The 14067-nt window shown below is 49.2% G+C and overlaps 24 non-coding genes and 14 pseudogenes across 24 annotated transcripts; all 38 read left to right on the forward strand.

The window, feature by feature from the left end:
* The first annotated feature begins 142 nt into the window (after window positions 1-142).
* LOC129897809 (5S ribosomal RNA) lies at window positions 143-261 on the forward strand. The gene has a single exon (XR_008768876.1). It is a non-coding gene; the product is annotated as a 5S ribosomal RNA (ribosomal RNA).
* A 404-nt stretch (window positions 262-665) lies between these two features.
* Window positions 666-784, forward strand: LOC129897800 (5S ribosomal RNA). The gene has a single exon (XR_008768867.1). It is a non-coding gene; the product is annotated as a 5S ribosomal RNA (ribosomal RNA).
* Window positions 785-1008: 224 nt separating this feature from the next.
* Window positions 1009-1127, forward strand: LOC129897868 (5S ribosomal RNA; annotated as a pseudogene).
* Window positions 1128-1999: 872 nt separating this feature from the next.
* Window positions 2000-2107, forward strand: LOC129897971 (5S ribosomal RNA; annotated as a pseudogene).
* Window positions 2108-2672: 565 nt separating this feature from the next.
* LOC129897923 (5S ribosomal RNA) lies at window positions 2673-2785 on the forward strand (annotated as a pseudogene).
* A 221-nt stretch (window positions 2786-3006) lies between these two features.
* Window positions 3007-3125, forward strand: LOC129897874 (5S ribosomal RNA; annotated as a pseudogene).
* Window positions 3126-3345: 220 nt separating this feature from the next.
* LOC129897903 (5S ribosomal RNA) lies at window positions 3346-3458 on the forward strand (annotated as a pseudogene).
* Window positions 3459-3700: 242 nt separating this feature from the next.
* LOC129897891 (5S ribosomal RNA) lies at window positions 3701-3819 on the forward strand (annotated as a pseudogene).
* Window positions 3820-4040: 221 nt separating this feature from the next.
* Window positions 4041-4159, forward strand: LOC129897817 (5S ribosomal RNA). Its single transcript, XR_008768883.1, has one exon. It is a non-coding gene; the product is annotated as a 5S ribosomal RNA (ribosomal RNA).
* A 222-nt stretch (window positions 4160-4381) lies between these two features.
* LOC129897893 (5S ribosomal RNA) lies at window positions 4382-4500 on the forward strand (annotated as a pseudogene).
* A 220-nt stretch (window positions 4501-4720) lies between these two features.
* Window positions 4721-4839, forward strand: LOC129897886 (5S ribosomal RNA; annotated as a pseudogene).
* A 222-nt stretch (window positions 4840-5061) lies between these two features.
* Window positions 5062-5180, forward strand: LOC129897889 (5S ribosomal RNA; annotated as a pseudogene).
* Window positions 5181-5401: 221 nt separating this feature from the next.
* Window positions 5402-5520, forward strand: LOC129897876 (5S ribosomal RNA; annotated as a pseudogene).
* Window positions 5521-5741: 221 nt separating this feature from the next.
* LOC129897836 (5S ribosomal RNA) lies at window positions 5742-5860 on the forward strand. The gene has a single exon (XR_008768902.1). It is a non-coding gene; the product is annotated as a 5S ribosomal RNA (ribosomal RNA).
* Window positions 5861-6081: 221 nt separating this feature from the next.
* On the forward strand, window positions 6082-6200 carry LOC129897879 (5S ribosomal RNA; annotated as a pseudogene).
* A 222-nt stretch (window positions 6201-6422) lies between these two features.
* On the forward strand, window positions 6423-6541 carry LOC129897834 (5S ribosomal RNA). The gene has a single exon (XR_008768900.1). It is a non-coding gene; the product is annotated as a 5S ribosomal RNA (ribosomal RNA).
* Window positions 6542-6762: 221 nt separating this feature from the next.
* Window positions 6763-6875, forward strand: LOC129897967 (5S ribosomal RNA; annotated as a pseudogene).
* Window positions 6876-7096: 221 nt separating this feature from the next.
* Window positions 7097-7215, forward strand: LOC129897778 (5S ribosomal RNA). The gene has a single exon (XR_008768846.1). It is a non-coding gene; the product is annotated as a 5S ribosomal RNA (ribosomal RNA).
* Window positions 7216-7435: 220 nt separating this feature from the next.
* On the forward strand, window positions 7436-7554 carry LOC129897774 (5S ribosomal RNA). The gene has a single exon (XR_008768842.1). It is a non-coding gene; the product is annotated as a 5S ribosomal RNA (ribosomal RNA).
* Window positions 7555-7776: 222 nt separating this feature from the next.
* On the forward strand, window positions 7777-7895 carry LOC129897633 (5S ribosomal RNA). Its single transcript, XR_008768712.1, has one exon. It is a non-coding gene; the product is annotated as a 5S ribosomal RNA (ribosomal RNA).
* Window positions 7896-8116: 221 nt separating this feature from the next.
* On the forward strand, window positions 8117-8235 carry LOC129897776 (5S ribosomal RNA). The gene has a single exon (XR_008768844.1). It is a non-coding gene; the product is annotated as a 5S ribosomal RNA (ribosomal RNA).
* Window positions 8236-8457: 222 nt separating this feature from the next.
* Window positions 8458-8576, forward strand: LOC129897670 (5S ribosomal RNA). The gene has a single exon (XR_008768747.1). It is a non-coding gene; the product is annotated as a 5S ribosomal RNA (ribosomal RNA).
* Window positions 8577-8797: 221 nt separating this feature from the next.
* LOC129897847 (5S ribosomal RNA) lies at window positions 8798-8916 on the forward strand. Its single transcript, XR_008768912.1, has one exon. It is a non-coding gene; the product is annotated as a 5S ribosomal RNA (ribosomal RNA).
* Window positions 8917-9138: 222 nt separating this feature from the next.
* Window positions 9139-9257, forward strand: LOC129897725 (5S ribosomal RNA). The gene has a single exon (XR_008768797.1). It is a non-coding gene; the product is annotated as a 5S ribosomal RNA (ribosomal RNA).
* A 222-nt stretch (window positions 9258-9479) lies between these two features.
* On the forward strand, window positions 9480-9598 carry LOC129897733 (5S ribosomal RNA). The gene has a single exon (XR_008768805.1). It is a non-coding gene; the product is annotated as a 5S ribosomal RNA (ribosomal RNA).
* Window positions 9599-9820: 222 nt separating this feature from the next.
* LOC129897639 (5S ribosomal RNA) lies at window positions 9821-9939 on the forward strand. Its single transcript, XR_008768718.1, has one exon. It is a non-coding gene; the product is annotated as a 5S ribosomal RNA (ribosomal RNA).
* A 222-nt stretch (window positions 9940-10161) lies between these two features.
* On the forward strand, window positions 10162-10280 carry LOC129897783 (5S ribosomal RNA). The gene has a single exon (XR_008768851.1). It is a non-coding gene; the product is annotated as a 5S ribosomal RNA (ribosomal RNA).
* A 222-nt stretch (window positions 10281-10502) lies between these two features.
* Window positions 10503-10621, forward strand: LOC129897832 (5S ribosomal RNA). Its single transcript, XR_008768898.1, has one exon. It is a non-coding gene; the product is annotated as a 5S ribosomal RNA (ribosomal RNA).
* A 221-nt stretch (window positions 10622-10842) lies between these two features.
* Window positions 10843-10961, forward strand: LOC129897746 (5S ribosomal RNA). The gene has a single exon (XR_008768817.1). It is a non-coding gene; the product is annotated as a 5S ribosomal RNA (ribosomal RNA).
* Window positions 10962-11182: 221 nt separating this feature from the next.
* On the forward strand, window positions 11183-11301 carry LOC129897671 (5S ribosomal RNA). Its single transcript, XR_008768748.1, has one exon. It is a non-coding gene; the product is annotated as a 5S ribosomal RNA (ribosomal RNA).
* A 221-nt stretch (window positions 11302-11522) lies between these two features.
* Window positions 11523-11641, forward strand: LOC129897848 (5S ribosomal RNA). Its single transcript, XR_008768913.1, has one exon. It is a non-coding gene; the product is annotated as a 5S ribosomal RNA (ribosomal RNA).
* A 222-nt stretch (window positions 11642-11863) lies between these two features.
* Window positions 11864-11982, forward strand: LOC129897756 (5S ribosomal RNA). The gene has a single exon (XR_008768825.1). It is a non-coding gene; the product is annotated as a 5S ribosomal RNA (ribosomal RNA).
* Window positions 11983-12203: 221 nt separating this feature from the next.
* Window positions 12204-12322, forward strand: LOC129897686 (5S ribosomal RNA). The gene has a single exon (XR_008768762.1). It is a non-coding gene; the product is annotated as a 5S ribosomal RNA (ribosomal RNA).
* Window positions 12323-12544: 222 nt separating this feature from the next.
* LOC129897728 (5S ribosomal RNA) lies at window positions 12545-12663 on the forward strand. Its single transcript, XR_008768800.1, has one exon. It is a non-coding gene; the product is annotated as a 5S ribosomal RNA (ribosomal RNA).
* Window positions 12664-12863: 200 nt separating this feature from the next.
* On the forward strand, window positions 12864-12982 carry LOC129897872 (5S ribosomal RNA; annotated as a pseudogene).
* Window positions 12983-13203: 221 nt separating this feature from the next.
* On the forward strand, window positions 13204-13321 carry LOC129897875 (5S ribosomal RNA; annotated as a pseudogene).
* Window positions 13322-13543: 222 nt separating this feature from the next.
* Window positions 13544-13662, forward strand: LOC129897787 (5S ribosomal RNA). Its single transcript, XR_008768854.1, has one exon. It is a non-coding gene; the product is annotated as a 5S ribosomal RNA (ribosomal RNA).
* A 223-nt stretch (window positions 13663-13885) lies between these two features.
* On the forward strand, window positions 13886-14004 carry LOC129897862 (5S ribosomal RNA). Its single transcript, XR_008768926.1, has one exon. It is a non-coding gene; the product is annotated as a 5S ribosomal RNA (ribosomal RNA).
* Window positions 14005-14067: the final 63 nt, after the last annotated feature.

Here is a 14067-nt window from a genome sequence, read left to right on the forward strand (position 1 = left end):
AGACATTAGGACGGGTGATGGAGGCGCTTAGGACGGGCGTGACAGGCGGCAGGGTGCGTCGGTGCGTGGTGGGCAGGGCGAATACCGGGGCGTTTGGGAGGGGAAGGGGGTGTTTAATAGAATTTAGAGCGCTAGGAATGATGGATGCGATTATAGCAGAACTAACGCATCGGATCCCATCAGAACTCCGAATTTAAGCGTGCTTGGGCGAGAGTAGTACTAGGATGGGTGACCCCCTAGGAAGTCCTCGTGTTGCATCCCTCCTTTTTGTCGGAATTCGGCACGGTTTCGTCTACTCGATAATAAGTATTTTTTTGCAGACACGACATTTTTGGCCTTGACGCCGTTAGGATGGGCGATGGAGGCGCTTAGAACGGGCGTGACAGGCGATAGGGTGCGTCGGTGTGTGGAGGGCAGGGCGCATGCCGGGGCGTTTGGGAGAGGAAGGGAGTGTTTAATAGAATTTAGAGCGCTAGGAATGATGGATGCGATCATACCAGCACTAACGCACCAGATCCCATCAAAACACCGAAGTTAAGCGTGCTTGGGCAAGATTAGTACGTCTACTCGATATTAAATATTTTTTGCATACACGACAATCGGGGCCTAAACGTCGTTAGGAGGGGAAGGAGGTGTTTAATAGAATTTAGACCGCCAGGAATGATGGATGCGATCATACTAGCATTAACGCACCGGATACCATCAGAACTCAAAAGTTAAGCGTGCTTGGGCGAGAGTAGTACTAGGATGGGTGACCCCTTGAGAAGTCCTCGTGTTGCATCCCTCTTTTTTTCTTCAAAATTCAGTACGGTTTCGTCTACTCCATAATAAATATTTTTTTGCAAATACAACATTCGGAGCCTATATGTAGTTAGGACGGGCGAAAAAGGCATTTAGAACGGGCGTGATAGGCGACATGGTGCGTCGGTGCGTGGAGAAAAGGGAGCATGTTGGAGCATTTGGGAGGGGAAGGAGGTGTTTAATAGAATTTAGAGCGCTAGGAATGATGGATGCGATTTTACCAGCACTAACGCATCGGATCCTATCAGAACTCCGAAGTTAAGCGTGCTTGGGCGAGAGTATTACAAGGATGGGTAACTACCTGGGAAGTCATCGTGTTGCATCCCTCCTTTTTGAAGCCTTCTAATTAAAAGATACAAAATAAATACATGTCTCAATATTTATGTCTCGAATAGAATAAAATAATAAGTAAAAAGGATACGAAAGACGGCCGGTATCAACATCTACCTCTCGAATCACCTCAGGAGCCTCAGATGAAAATAAGAAAAATTAGGTCACTATCTGATCTCAGAATATACACAAGTGTAGTTAGCAAGGAGTGAGTACCAAAAATGCAGTACCCAACAAGTAAACAACTAAGACAAATAAAAGCAAGTAAAATACACGTACTTTTATCATACCATTCAACCCCCAGACTACAACCCACATAAAAATTAATCCAGTCTAACAGTTCTAGAAGCACAATATTCATATACCTCAATAATAGTACAATTTAATTCGCAAGTGAACCAGCACAATCAGTAATACAGATTAGGGGAATATTAGGGGTAAAAAAACCCACATTTGCAAAAGATTTATGAGGCAATGGAATGCAATGCAATGTCACATATCTTGATGCATGTCTATCCTAAATGATACACATTCGCTGATCACTTCAGACTGGAACCCATGGGAGCCTCACATGGACCATGTATCTACTGGAAGAGACCTCCTCTATAACATCCATCGGAAAAGATCTCGGCTGCTGGAAAAGATTTCGCCTATAATATCCGCGAGAAAAGACCTCAGTCGCTAGAAAAGACCTCGACAAATCACTTCGACCAGTAGAAACCTCTATTCCAATATCCAGTATCTCACTCATATCACTTTCTCAACCATCACAAATAAGTGTATGTACAAGTAATGCAGAAAATAAAATGGATATTCACATATACTGCCACATAGTCCATAATCACCCAATTACTCAATATCATATCAACAACATATGAGCACTAACGCACCGGATCCCATCAGAACTTTGAAGTTAACTGTGCTTTGGTGAGAGTAGTACTAGGATGGGTGACCTCCTAGAAAGTTCTCGTGTTGCCTCCCTCTTTTTTATCGGAATTCGGCACGGTTTCTTCTACCTGATAATAAATATTTTTTGCAGACACAACATTCGGGGCCTAGACGTCGTTAGGATGGGTGATGGAGGTGCTTAGAACGGGCGTGACAGGCGGAAGGGTGCATTGGTGCATGGAGGACAGGGTGCATGCCTGGGCTTTTGGGAGGGGAAGAAGGTGTTTAATAGAATTTAGAGCGCTAAGAATGATGGATGCGATCATACCAGCACTAACGCATCCGATCACAACAGACTTCGAAGTTAAGCGTGCTTAGGCGAGAGAAGTACTAGAATGGGTGAAACCCTAAAACGTTCTCGTGTTGCATCCCTTTTTTTATCGGAATTCGACACGGTTTTGTATAATCGATAATAAATATTTTTTAGCGGACACGACATTTGGGGCCTAGCCGTCGTTAGGAAGGGTGATGGAGACACTTTGGATGGGCATGATAGGGGGCAGGTTATGTCGGTGCGTAAAGGGTTAGGCGCATGTCGAGGCGTTCGATTGGGGGAGGAGGTGCATAATAGAATTTAGATCGCTAGGAATGATGGATGCGATCATACCAGCACTAATGCACCGGATCCCATCAAAACTCTGAAGTTGCTTGGGCGAGATTAGTACTTGGATTGGTGACCCCTTGGGAAGTCCTCGTGTTGCATCCCTCTTTTTTGTTGGAATTCAGCATGGTTTTGTCTACTCGATAAGAAATATTTTTTACAGACACGACATTCGGGGCCTAAACGTTATTAGGATGGGTTATGTAGGTGCTTAGGACGGGCGTGACAAGTGGCAGGGTGCGTCGGTGCGTGGAGGACAGGGCGCTTGCCTGGGCGTTTGGGAGGGGAAGGAGGTTTTTAATAAAATTTAGAGCGCTAGAAATGATGAATGCGATCATACCAGCACTAACGCACCGGATCACCTCAAAACTTCGAAGTTAAGCGTGCTTAGGCAAGAGTATTACTAGGATGGGTGACCCCCCGAGAAGTTCTCGTGTTGCATCCCTTTTTTTATCGGATTTTGGCACAGTTTCGAGTAGTCGATAATAAATATTTTTTAGCGGACATGACATTCGGGGCCTACACGTTATTAGGAAGGGTGATGGAGGCGCTTTGGACAGGTGTGACAGGGGCGGGTGACGTCGGCGTGTAAAGGGAAGGGCACATGTCGGAGAGTTTGGGAGTGGGAGGAGGTGTTTAATAGAATTTAGATCGCTAGGAATGATGGATGCGATCATACCAGCACTAACGCACCGGATCCCATCAAAACTCCAAAGTTAAGCGTACTTGGGAGAGAGTAGTATGGGTGACCCCCTGAGAAGTCCTTGTGTTGCATCCCTCCTATTTGTCGGAATTCAGCACAGTTTCATCTACTCGATAATAAATATTGTTTTATGGACACGACATTCGGAACCAAGACAGGACGTTCGAAACCTAGACGTCGTTAGGACGGGTGATAGAGGCACTTAGGATGCGCTTGACCGGCGGCAGGATGCGTCGGTACATGGAGGGCAGGGTGCATGCCGAGGCATTTGAGAGGAGAAGCAGGTGTATAATAGAATTTAGAGCGCTAGGAATGATAAATGCGATCATACCAGCACTAACGCACCGGATCCCATCAAAACGCCGAAGTTAAGCGTGCTTGGGCGAGATTAGTACTAGGATTGGTGACCCTTTGGAAAGTCCTCGTGTTTCATCACTCTTTTTTGTCGGAATTCGGAACGGTTTCGTCTATTCGATATTAAATATTTTTTGCAGACACGACAATCGGGGCCTAAACGTCGTTAGGATGGGTGATGGAGGTGCTTAGGACGGGCGTGACAGGCGGTATGGTGCGTTGATACGTGGAGGACTGGGCGCATGCCTAGCCGTTTGGGAGGTAAAGGAGGTGTTTAATAAAATTTAAAGCGCTAGGAATGATGGATGGGATCATACCAGCACTAACGCACCGGATCACATCAGAAGTTCGAAGTTAAGCGTGCTTGGGCGAGATTAGTACTAAGATGGGTGACCTCTTGGGAAGTCCTCATGTTGCATCCCTCTTTTTTATCGGAATTCGGCACGGTTCCGTCTACTCAATAATATATATTTTTTTCCAGACACGATATTCGGGGCCTAGACGTCGTTAGGATGGGTGATAGAGGTGCCTAGGACGGGCGTGACAGGCGGCAGGGTGTGTCGGTGCGTGGAGGACAGGGTGCATGCCAGGGCATTTGGAAGGGGAAGCAGGTGTTTAATAGAATTTAGAGCGTTAGGAATGATGGATGCGATCATACCAGCACTAACGCACCGGATCCCATCAAAACTCTAAAGTTAAACGTGCTTGCGCGAGATTAGTACTAGGATTGGTGACCCTTTGGAAAGTCCTCGTATTGCATCACTCCTTTTTGTCAGAATTTGGCACGGTTTCGTCTACTCGATATTAAATATTTTTTGCAGATACGACAATCGAGGCCTAAACGTCGTTAGGATGGTTGATGGAGGTGCTTAGGACGGGTGTGACAGGAGGCAGGGTAAATCAGTGCGTGGAGGACTGGCACATGCCTGGGCGTTTGGGAGGGAAAGGAGATGTTTAATAAAATTTAGAGCGCTAGGAATGATAGTTGCGATCATACCAGCACTAACGCACCGCATCACATCCGAAGTTCGAAGTTAAGCGTGCTTGGGCGAGATTAGTACTAGGATGGGTGATCCCTTCGGAAGTCCTCATGTTGCATCCCTCCTTTTTGTCGGAATTCGGCACGGTTTTGTCTACTCGATAAAAAATATTTTTTTGCAGACACGACATTCGGGGCCTAGGCATCATTAGGATGGGTGATAGAGGTGCGTAGGACGGGCATGACAGGCAGCAGGGTGCATCGGTGCGTGGAGGACAGGGTGCATGCCGGGGCATTTAAGAGGGGAAGCAAGTGTATAATAGAATTTAGAGCGCTAGGAATGATGGATGCGATCATACCAGCACTAACGCACCGGATCCCATCAAAACTCCGAAGTTAAGCGTGCTTAGGCGAGATTAGTACTAGGATTGGTGACCCTTTGGAAAGTCCTCGTCTTTCATCACTCTTTTTTGTCGGAATTCGGCATGGTTTCATCTACTCGATATTAAATATTTTTTGCAAACACGACAATTGAGGCCTAAACGTCGTGAGGATGTGTGATGGATGAGCTTAGGACGGGCGTAATAAGCGGTAGGGTGCGTCGGTACATGGAGGATTGGGCGCATGCCTAGCTGTTTGGGAGGTGAAGGAGGTGTTTAATAAAATTTAGAGCGCTAGGAATGATGGATGCAATCATACCAGCACTAACGCACCGGATCACATCAGAAGTTCGATGTTAAGCGTGCTTGGGAGTGATTAGTACTAGGATGGGTGACCCTTTGGAAAGTCCTCGTGTTGCAACCCTTCTTTTTATTGGAATTCGGCACGGTTTCGTCTACTCGATAATAAATATTTTTTGCAAACACGACATTCGGGGCCTAAACGTCGTTAGGATGGGTGATAGAGGTGCCTAGGACGGGCGTGACAGGCGGCAGGGTGCATCGGTGCGTGGAGGACAGGGTGCATGCCAGGGCATTAAGAAGGGGAAGCAGGTGTTTAATAGAATTTAGAGCGCTAGGAATGATAGATGCGATCATACCAGCACTAACGCACCGGATCCCATCAAAACTCCAAAGTTAAACGTGCTTGGGCGAGATTAGTACTAGGATTGGTGACCCTTTGGAAAGTCCTCGTGTTGCATCACTCCTTTATGTCGGAATTCGGCACGGTTTCGTCTATTCGATATTAAATATTTTTTGCAGACACGACAATCAGGGCCTAGACATCGTTAGGATGGGTGATGGAGGTGCTTAGGAAGGGCGTGACAGGCGGCAGGGTACGTCAGTGCGTGGAGGACTGGGCACACGCCTGGGCGTTTGGGAGGGGAAGGAGGTGTTTAATAAAATTTAGAGCTCTAGGAATGATAGTTGCGATCATACCAGCACTAACGCACCGGATCACATCAGAAGTTCGAAGTTAAGCGTGCTTGGGAGAGATTAGTACTAGGATGGGTGACCCCTTCAGAAGTCTTTATGTTGCATCCCTCCTTTTTGTCGGAATTCGGCACGGTATCGTCTACTCGATAATAAATATTTTTGTGTAGACACGACATTTGGGGCCTAGACATCGTTAGGATGGGTTATAGAGGAGCCTAGGACGGGCGTGACAGGCGGCAGGGTGCATCGGTGCGTGGAGGACAGGGTGCATGCTGGGGCATTTGAGAGGGGTAAGAGGTGTTTAATACAATTTATAGCGCTAAGAATGATGGATGCGATCATACCAGCACTAACGCACCGAATCCCATCAAAACTTCGAAGTTAAATGTGCTTGGGCGAGAATAGTACTAGGATGGGTGAACCAATGGGAAGTTCTCGTTTTGCATCTCTTTTTTCATCGGAATTCGGCACTGTTTCATTTAGTCGATAATAAATATTTTTTAGCGGAAACGACATTTGGGGCCTATACATCGTTAGGACGGGTGATGAAAGCGCTTTGGACGGGCGTGACAAGGGGTAGGTTTCGTCGATGCATAAAGGGCAAGGCGCATGCCGGGGCGTTTTGGAGGGGAAGGAGGTGTTTAATAGAATTTATAGCGCTAGGAATGATGGATGCAATCATACCAGCAATAACGCACCAGATCCCATCAAAACTCCAAAGTTAAGCGTCCTTGGGTGATAGTAGTATGGGTGACCCCATGGGAAGTCCTCGTGTTGCATCCCTCCTTTCGCTCTGAATTCGCCACAGTTTCGTCTACTAGATAATAAATATTTTTTATGGACATGATATTCGAAACCTAGACGTTGTTAGGATGGGTGATGGAGACGCTAAGGACGGGCGTGACAAGCGGCAGGGTGCGTCGTTGCATGGAGGGAAGGGCGCATGCCGGGGCGATTGGTAAGGGAAGGAAGTGTTTAATACAATTTAGAGCGCTAAGAATGATGGATGCGATCATACCAGCACTAACACACTGGATCCCATCAGAACTCCGAAGATAAGCGTACTTGGGCAAGATTAGTACTAGGATGGGTGACCCTGTGGGAAGTCCACGTGTTGTATCCCTCCTTTTTGTCGGAATTCGGCACGATTTTGCCTACTCGATAACAAGTATTTTTTTAGGACACGACATTTGGGGCCGAGACGCCGTTAGGATGGGCGTTGGAGGCACTTAGGACGGGCGTGACAGGCGGTAGGGTGCGTCGGTGCATGGAGAGCAGGGCGCATGCCGGGGCGTTTGGGATGGGAAGGGGTGTTTAATAGAATTTAGAGCGCTAGGAATGATAGATGCGATCATACCAACACTAACGCACCAGATCCCATTAGAACTCTGAAGTTAAGCGTGCTTGGGCGAGAATAGTACTAGGATGGGTGACCCCCTCGGAAGTCTTCGTGTTGCATCCCTCCATTTTGTCGGAATTCGGCACAGTTTTGTCTACTCGATAATAAGTATTTTTTTGCGTACACGACATTCGGGGCATAGACGCCGTTAGGATGGGCGATGGAAGCGCTTAGGACGGGCGTGAAAGGCAAGCGGGTGCGTCGGTACGTGGAAGGCAGGGCGCATGCCGGGGCGTTTGGAATGGGAAGGGGGTGTTTAATAGAATTTAGAGCGCTAGGAATGATGGATGCGATCATACCAGCACTAACTCACCGGATCCCATCAGAACTTCGAAGTTAAGCGTGCTTGGGCGAGAGTAGTACTAGGATGGGTGACCCCTTGGGAAGTCCTCGTGTTGCATCCCTCCTTTTTGTCGAAATTCGGTACGGTTTCGTCTACTCGATAATAAGTTTTTTTTGCGGACACGACATTAGGGGCCTAGACGCCATTAGGACGAGCGATGGAGTCGCTTAGGACGGGCGTGACAGGAGGCAGGGTGAATCGGTGCGTGGAGGGCAGGGCGCATGCCGGGGCGTTTGGGAGTGAAAGGGGGTGTTTAATAGAATTTAGAGCGCTAGGAATGATGGATGCGATCATACCAGCACTAACGCACCGGATCTCATCAGAACTCCGAAGATAAGCGTGCTTGGACGAGAGTGGTACTAGGATGGGTGACCCCCTGGAAAGTCCTCGTGTTACATCCCTCCTTTTTGTCGGAAGTCGGCACGATTTTGTCTACTCAATAAAAAGTATTTTTGTGCGGACACTACATTCGGGGCTTAGACGCCATTAGGACGGACGATGGAGGCACTTAGGACGGGCGTGACAGGCGGCAGGGTGCGTCGGTGCGTGGAGGGCAAGGCGCATGCCGGGGCATTTTGGATGGGAAGGGGGTGTTTAATAGAATTTAGAGCGCTAGGAATGATGGATGCGATCATACCAGCACGAACGCACCGGATACCATCAGAACTCCGAAGTTAAGCGTACTTGGGCGAGAGTAGTACTAGGATGGGTGACCCCCCGGGAAGTTCACGTGTTGCATCCCTCCTTTTTGTCAGAATTCGGCACGAATTCGGCTACTCGATAATAAGTATTTTTTGAGGACACGACATTCGGGGCCTAGACGCCGTTAGGACGAGCATTGGAGGCACTTAGGACGGGCGTGACAGGAGGCAGGGTGCGTCGTTGCGTGGAGAACAGGGCGCATGCCGGGGCTTTTGGGATGGGAAGGGAGTGTTCAATAGAATTTAGAGCGCTAGGAATGATGGATGCGATCATACAAGCACTAACGCACCAGATCCCATTAGAACTCCAAAATTAAGCATGCTTGGGCATGAGTAGTACTAGGATGGGTGACCCCCTGGGAAGTCTTCGTGTTGCATCCCTCCTTTTTCTCGGAATTCGGTACGGTTTCGTCTACTCGATAATAAGTATTTTTTTGCGGATACGACATTCGGGGCCTAGACGCCGTTAGGACTGGCGATGGAGGCGCTTAGGACGAACGTGACAGGCGGCAGGGTGCGTCGGTGCGTGAAGGGCAGGGCGCATGCCGGGGCGTTTGGGAGGGGAAGGGGGTGTTTAATAGAATTTAGAGCGCTAGGAATGATGGATGCGATCATACCAGCACTAACTCACCGGATCCTATCAAAACTCCGAAGTTAAGCGTGCTTGGGCGAGAGTAGTACTAGGATGGGTGACCCCTTGGGAAGTTCTCGTGTTGCATCCCTCCTTTTTGTCGGAATGTGGCACGGTTTCGTCTACTTGATAATAAGTATTTTTTTGCGGACAAGACATTAGGGGCCTAGACGCCATTAGGACGGGCGATGGAGTCGCTTAGGACGGGTGTGACAGGCGGCAGGGTTCGTCGGTGCGTGGAGGTCAGGGCGCATGCCGGGGCGTTTGGGAGGGAAAGGGGGTGTTTAATAGAATTTAGAGCGCTAAGAATGAATGATGCGATAATACCAGCATTAATGCACCGGATCTCATCAGAACTCCAAAGTTAAGCGTGCTTGGACGAGAGTAGTACTAGGATGGGTGACCCCCTGGGAAGTCCTCGTGTTGCATCCCTCCATTTTGTCGGAATGTGGCACGGTTTTGTCTACTCGATAATAAGTATTTTTTTATGGAAAAGACATTAGGGGCCTAGACGCCATTAGGACGGGCGATGGAGTCGCTTAGGACGGGCGTGACAGGCGGCAGGGTTCGTCGGTGCGTGGAGGGCAGGGCGCATGCCGGGGCATTTGGGAGGGAAAGGGGGTGTTTAATAGAATTTAGAGCGCTAGGAATGATGGATGCGATAATACCAGCACTAATGCACCGGATCTCATCAGAACTCCGAAGTTAAGCGTGCTTGGACGAGAGTAGTACTAGGATGGGTGACCCCTTGGGAAGTCCTCGTGTTGCATCCCTCCTTTTTGTCGGAATTTGGCACGATTTCGTCTACTCGATAATAAGTATTTTTTTGCGGACAAGACATTAGAGGCCTGGACGCCATTAGGACGGGCGATGGAGTCGCTTAGGACGGGCGTGACAGGCGGCAGGGTGAATCGGTGCGTGGAGGGCAGGGCGCACGCCAAGGCGTTTGGGAGGGAAAGGGGGTGTTTAATAGAATTTAGAGCGCTAGGAATGATGGATGCGATCATACCAGCACTAATGCACTGGATTTCATCAGAACTCCGAAGTTAAGCGTGCTTGGACGAGAGTAGTACTAGGATGGGTGACCCCCTGAAAAGTACTCGTGTTACATCCCTCCTTTTTGTCAGAAGTCAGCACGATTTTGTCTACTCGATAATAAGTATTTTTTTGCGGACACGACATTCAGGGCTTAGACGCCATTAGGATGGACGATGGAGGCGCTGAGGACGGGCGTGACAGGCGGCAGGATGCGTTGGTGCATGGAGGGCAGGGCGCATGCCGGGGCATTTGGGAGGGGAATGGGGTGTTTAATAGAATTTAGAGCGCTAGGAATGATGGATGCGATCATACCAGCACTAACGCACCGGATACGATCAGAACTCCTAAGTTAAGCGTACTTGGGTGAGAGTAGTACTAGGATGGGAGACCTCCCGGGAAGTCCACGTGTTGCATCCCTCCTTTTTGTCGGAATTCGGCACGATTTCGCCTACTCGATAATAAGTATTTTTTTAGAACACGACATTCGGGGCCTAGACACCATTAGGACGGGCGTTGGAGGCACTTAGAACGGGCGTGACAGGCGTTAGGGTGCGTCGGTGCGTGGAGAGCAGGGCGCATGCCGGGGCGTTTGGGAGGGGAAGGGGGTGTTTAATAGAATTTAGATCGCTAGGAATGATGGATGCGATCATAGCAGCATTAACGCACCGGATCCCATCAGAACTCCGAAATTAAGCATGCTTGGGCGAGAGTAGTACTAGGTTGGGTGACCCCCTGGGAAGTCTTCGTGTTGCATCCCTCTTTTTTGTCGGAATTCGGCACGGTTTCGTCTACTCGATAAAAAGTATTTTTTAGTGGACACGACATTCGGGGCCTAGACGCCGTTAGGACGGGCGATGGAGGCGCTTAGGACAGGCGTGATAGGCGGTAGGGTGCGTCGGTGCGTGGAGGGCAGGGCGCATGCCGGGCGTTTGGGAGGGGAAGGGGGTGTTTAATAGAATTTAGAGCGCTAGGAATGATGGATGCGATCATACCAGCACGAACGCACCGGATACCATCAGAACTCCGAAGTTAAGCGTACTTGGGCGAGAGTAGTACTAGGATGGGTGACCCCCCGGGAAGTTCACGTGTTGCATCCCTCCTTTTTGTCAGAATTCGGCACGAATTCGGCTACTCGATAATAAGTATTTTTTGAGGACACGACATTCGGGGCCTAGACGCCGTTAGGACGAGCATTGGAGGCACTTAGGACGGGCGTGACAGGAGGCAGGGTGCGTCGTTGCGTGGAGAACAGGGCGCATGCCGGGGCTTTTGGGATGGGAAGGGGGTGTCCAATAGAATTTAGAGCGCTAGGAATGATGGATGCGATCATACAAGCACTAACGCACCAGATCCCATTAGAACTCCAAAATTAAGCATGCTTGGGCATGAGTAGTACTAGGATGGGTGACCCCCTGGGAAGTCTTCGTGTTGCATCCCTCCTTTTTGTCGGAATTTGGTACGGTTTCGTCTACTCGATAATAAGTATTTTTTTGCGGATACGACATTCGGGGCCTAGACGCCGTTAGGACAAGCGTTGGAGGCACTTAGGACGGGCGTGACAGGCGATAGGGTGCGTCAGTGCGTGGAGAGCAGGGCGCATACCGGGGCGTTTGGGATGAGAAGGGGGTGTTTAATAGAATTTAGAGCGCTAGGAATGATGGATGCGATCATACCAGCACTAATGCACCGGATCCCATCAGAACTTCGGTGTTAAGCGTGCTTGGGCGAGAGTAGTACTAGAATGGGTGACCCCCTGGGAAGTCTCCGTGTTGCATCCTTCCTTTTTGTCGTAATTCGATACGGTTTCGTCTACTCGATAATAAGTATTTTTTTCGTACATGACATTCGGGGCCTAGACGATGTTAGGACGCGCGATGGAGGCGCTTAGGACGGGCGTGACAGGCGGCAAGGTGCGTCGGTGCGTGTAGGGCAGGGCGCATGCCGGGGCGTTTGGGAGGGGAAGGGGGTGTTTAATAGAATTTAGAGCGCTAGGAATGATGGATGCGATCATACCAACACTAACGCACCGAATCCCATCAGAACTTCGAAGTTAAGCGTGCTTGGGCGAGAGTAGTACTAGGTTGGGTGACCCCTTGGGAAGTCCTCGTGTTGCATCCCTCCTTTTTGTCGGAATTCGGCACGGTTTCGTCTACTCGATAATAAGTATTTTTTTGCGGACACGATATTCGGGGCCTTGACGCCGTTAGGACGGGCGATGGAGGCGCTTAGGACGGGCGTGACAGGCGGCAGGGTGCGTTGGTGCGTGGAGGGCAGGGCGCATGCCGGGGCATTTGGGAGGGGAAGAGGGTGTTTAATAGAATTTAGAGCGCTATGAATGATGGATGCGATCATACCAGCACTAACGCACCGGATCCCATTAGAACTCCGAAGTTAAGCGTTCTTGGGCGAGAGTAGTACTAGGATGGGTGACCCCCTAGGAAGTTCTCATATTGCATCCCTCCTTTTTGTCGGAATTCGGCACGGTTACGTCGACTCAATAATAAGTATTTTTTTACAGACACGACATTCGGGGCCTAGACGCCGTTAGGACCGGCGTGACAGGCGTTAGGATGCGTCGGTGCGTGGAGGGCAGGGCGCATGCAGGGGCGTTTGAGAGGGGAAGCAGGTGTTTAATAGAATTTAGAGCGCTAGGAATGATGGATGCGATCATACCAGCACTAACGCACCGGATCCCATCAAAACTCCGAAGTTAAGCGTGCTTGGGCAAGATTAGTACTAGGATTCGTGACCCTTTGTAAAGTCCTTGTGTTGCATCACTCTTTTTTGTCGGAATTCGGCATGGTTTCGTCTACTCGATATTAAATATTTTTTGCAGACACGACAATCGGGGCCTAGACATCGTTAGGATGGGTGATGGAAGTGCTTAGGACGGGCGTGACAGGCGGCAGGGTGTGTTGTTGCGTGGAGGTAAGGGAGCATGCTGGGGCGATTGGGAGGGGAAGGAGGTGTTTAATTGAATTTAGAGCGGTAGGAATAATAGATTCGGTCATACCAGCACTAACGCACTGGATTCCATCAGAACTCCGAAGTTAAGCATGCTTGGGCGAGAGTAGTACTAGGATGGGTGTCCCCCATGAAGTCCTCGTGTTGCATCCCTTCTTTTTGTCTAAATTCGGCATGATTTTGTCTACTCGATAATAAATATGTTTTTGCGGACACGACATTCGGGTCCTAGATGTCATTAGGATGGGTGATGGAGGTGCTTAGGACGGGAGTGACAGGTGGCAGGGTGCGTTGGTGCGTGGAGGGCAGGGCACTTGCTGGGGCGTTTGGGAGGGGAAGAAGTTGTTTAATAGAATTTAGAGCGCCAGGAATGATGGATGCGATCATACCAGCACAAATGCATCGGATCCCATCAGAACTCTAAAGTTAAGCGTTCTTGGGCGAGAGTAGTACTAGGATGGGTGACCCCTTTAGAAGTCCTCGTGTTGCATCCCTTTTTTTTCTTCAAAATTCGGTACGGTTTCGTCTACTCGATTATAAATATTTTTTTGCGGATACGACATTCGAAGCCTAGATGTAGTTAGGACGGGCGATGGAGGCGTTTAGGACGGGCGTGACAGGCGGCATGGTGCGTCGGTGCATGGAGGAAAGGGAGTATGCTGGAGCATTTGGGAGGGGAAGGAGTTGTTTAATAGAATTTAGAGCGCTAGGAATGATGGATGCGATTTTACCAGCACTAACGCATCAGATCCTATTAGAACTTCGAAGTTAAGCGTGCTTGGGCGAGAGTATTACTAGGATGGGTGACCCCCTGGGAAGTCATCGTGTTGCATCCCTCCTTTTTGAAGCCTCCTAATTAAAAGATATGAAATAAATACATGTCTCAATATTTCTGTCTC

The sequence above is a fragment of the Solanum dulcamara genome, chromosome 7, assembly GCF_947179165.1.
Source record: "Solanum dulcamara chromosome 7, daSolDulc1.2, whole genome shotgun sequence".
Taxonomy (NCBI): Eukaryota; Viridiplantae; Streptophyta; class Magnoliopsida; order Solanales; family Solanaceae; genus Solanum; species Solanum dulcamara.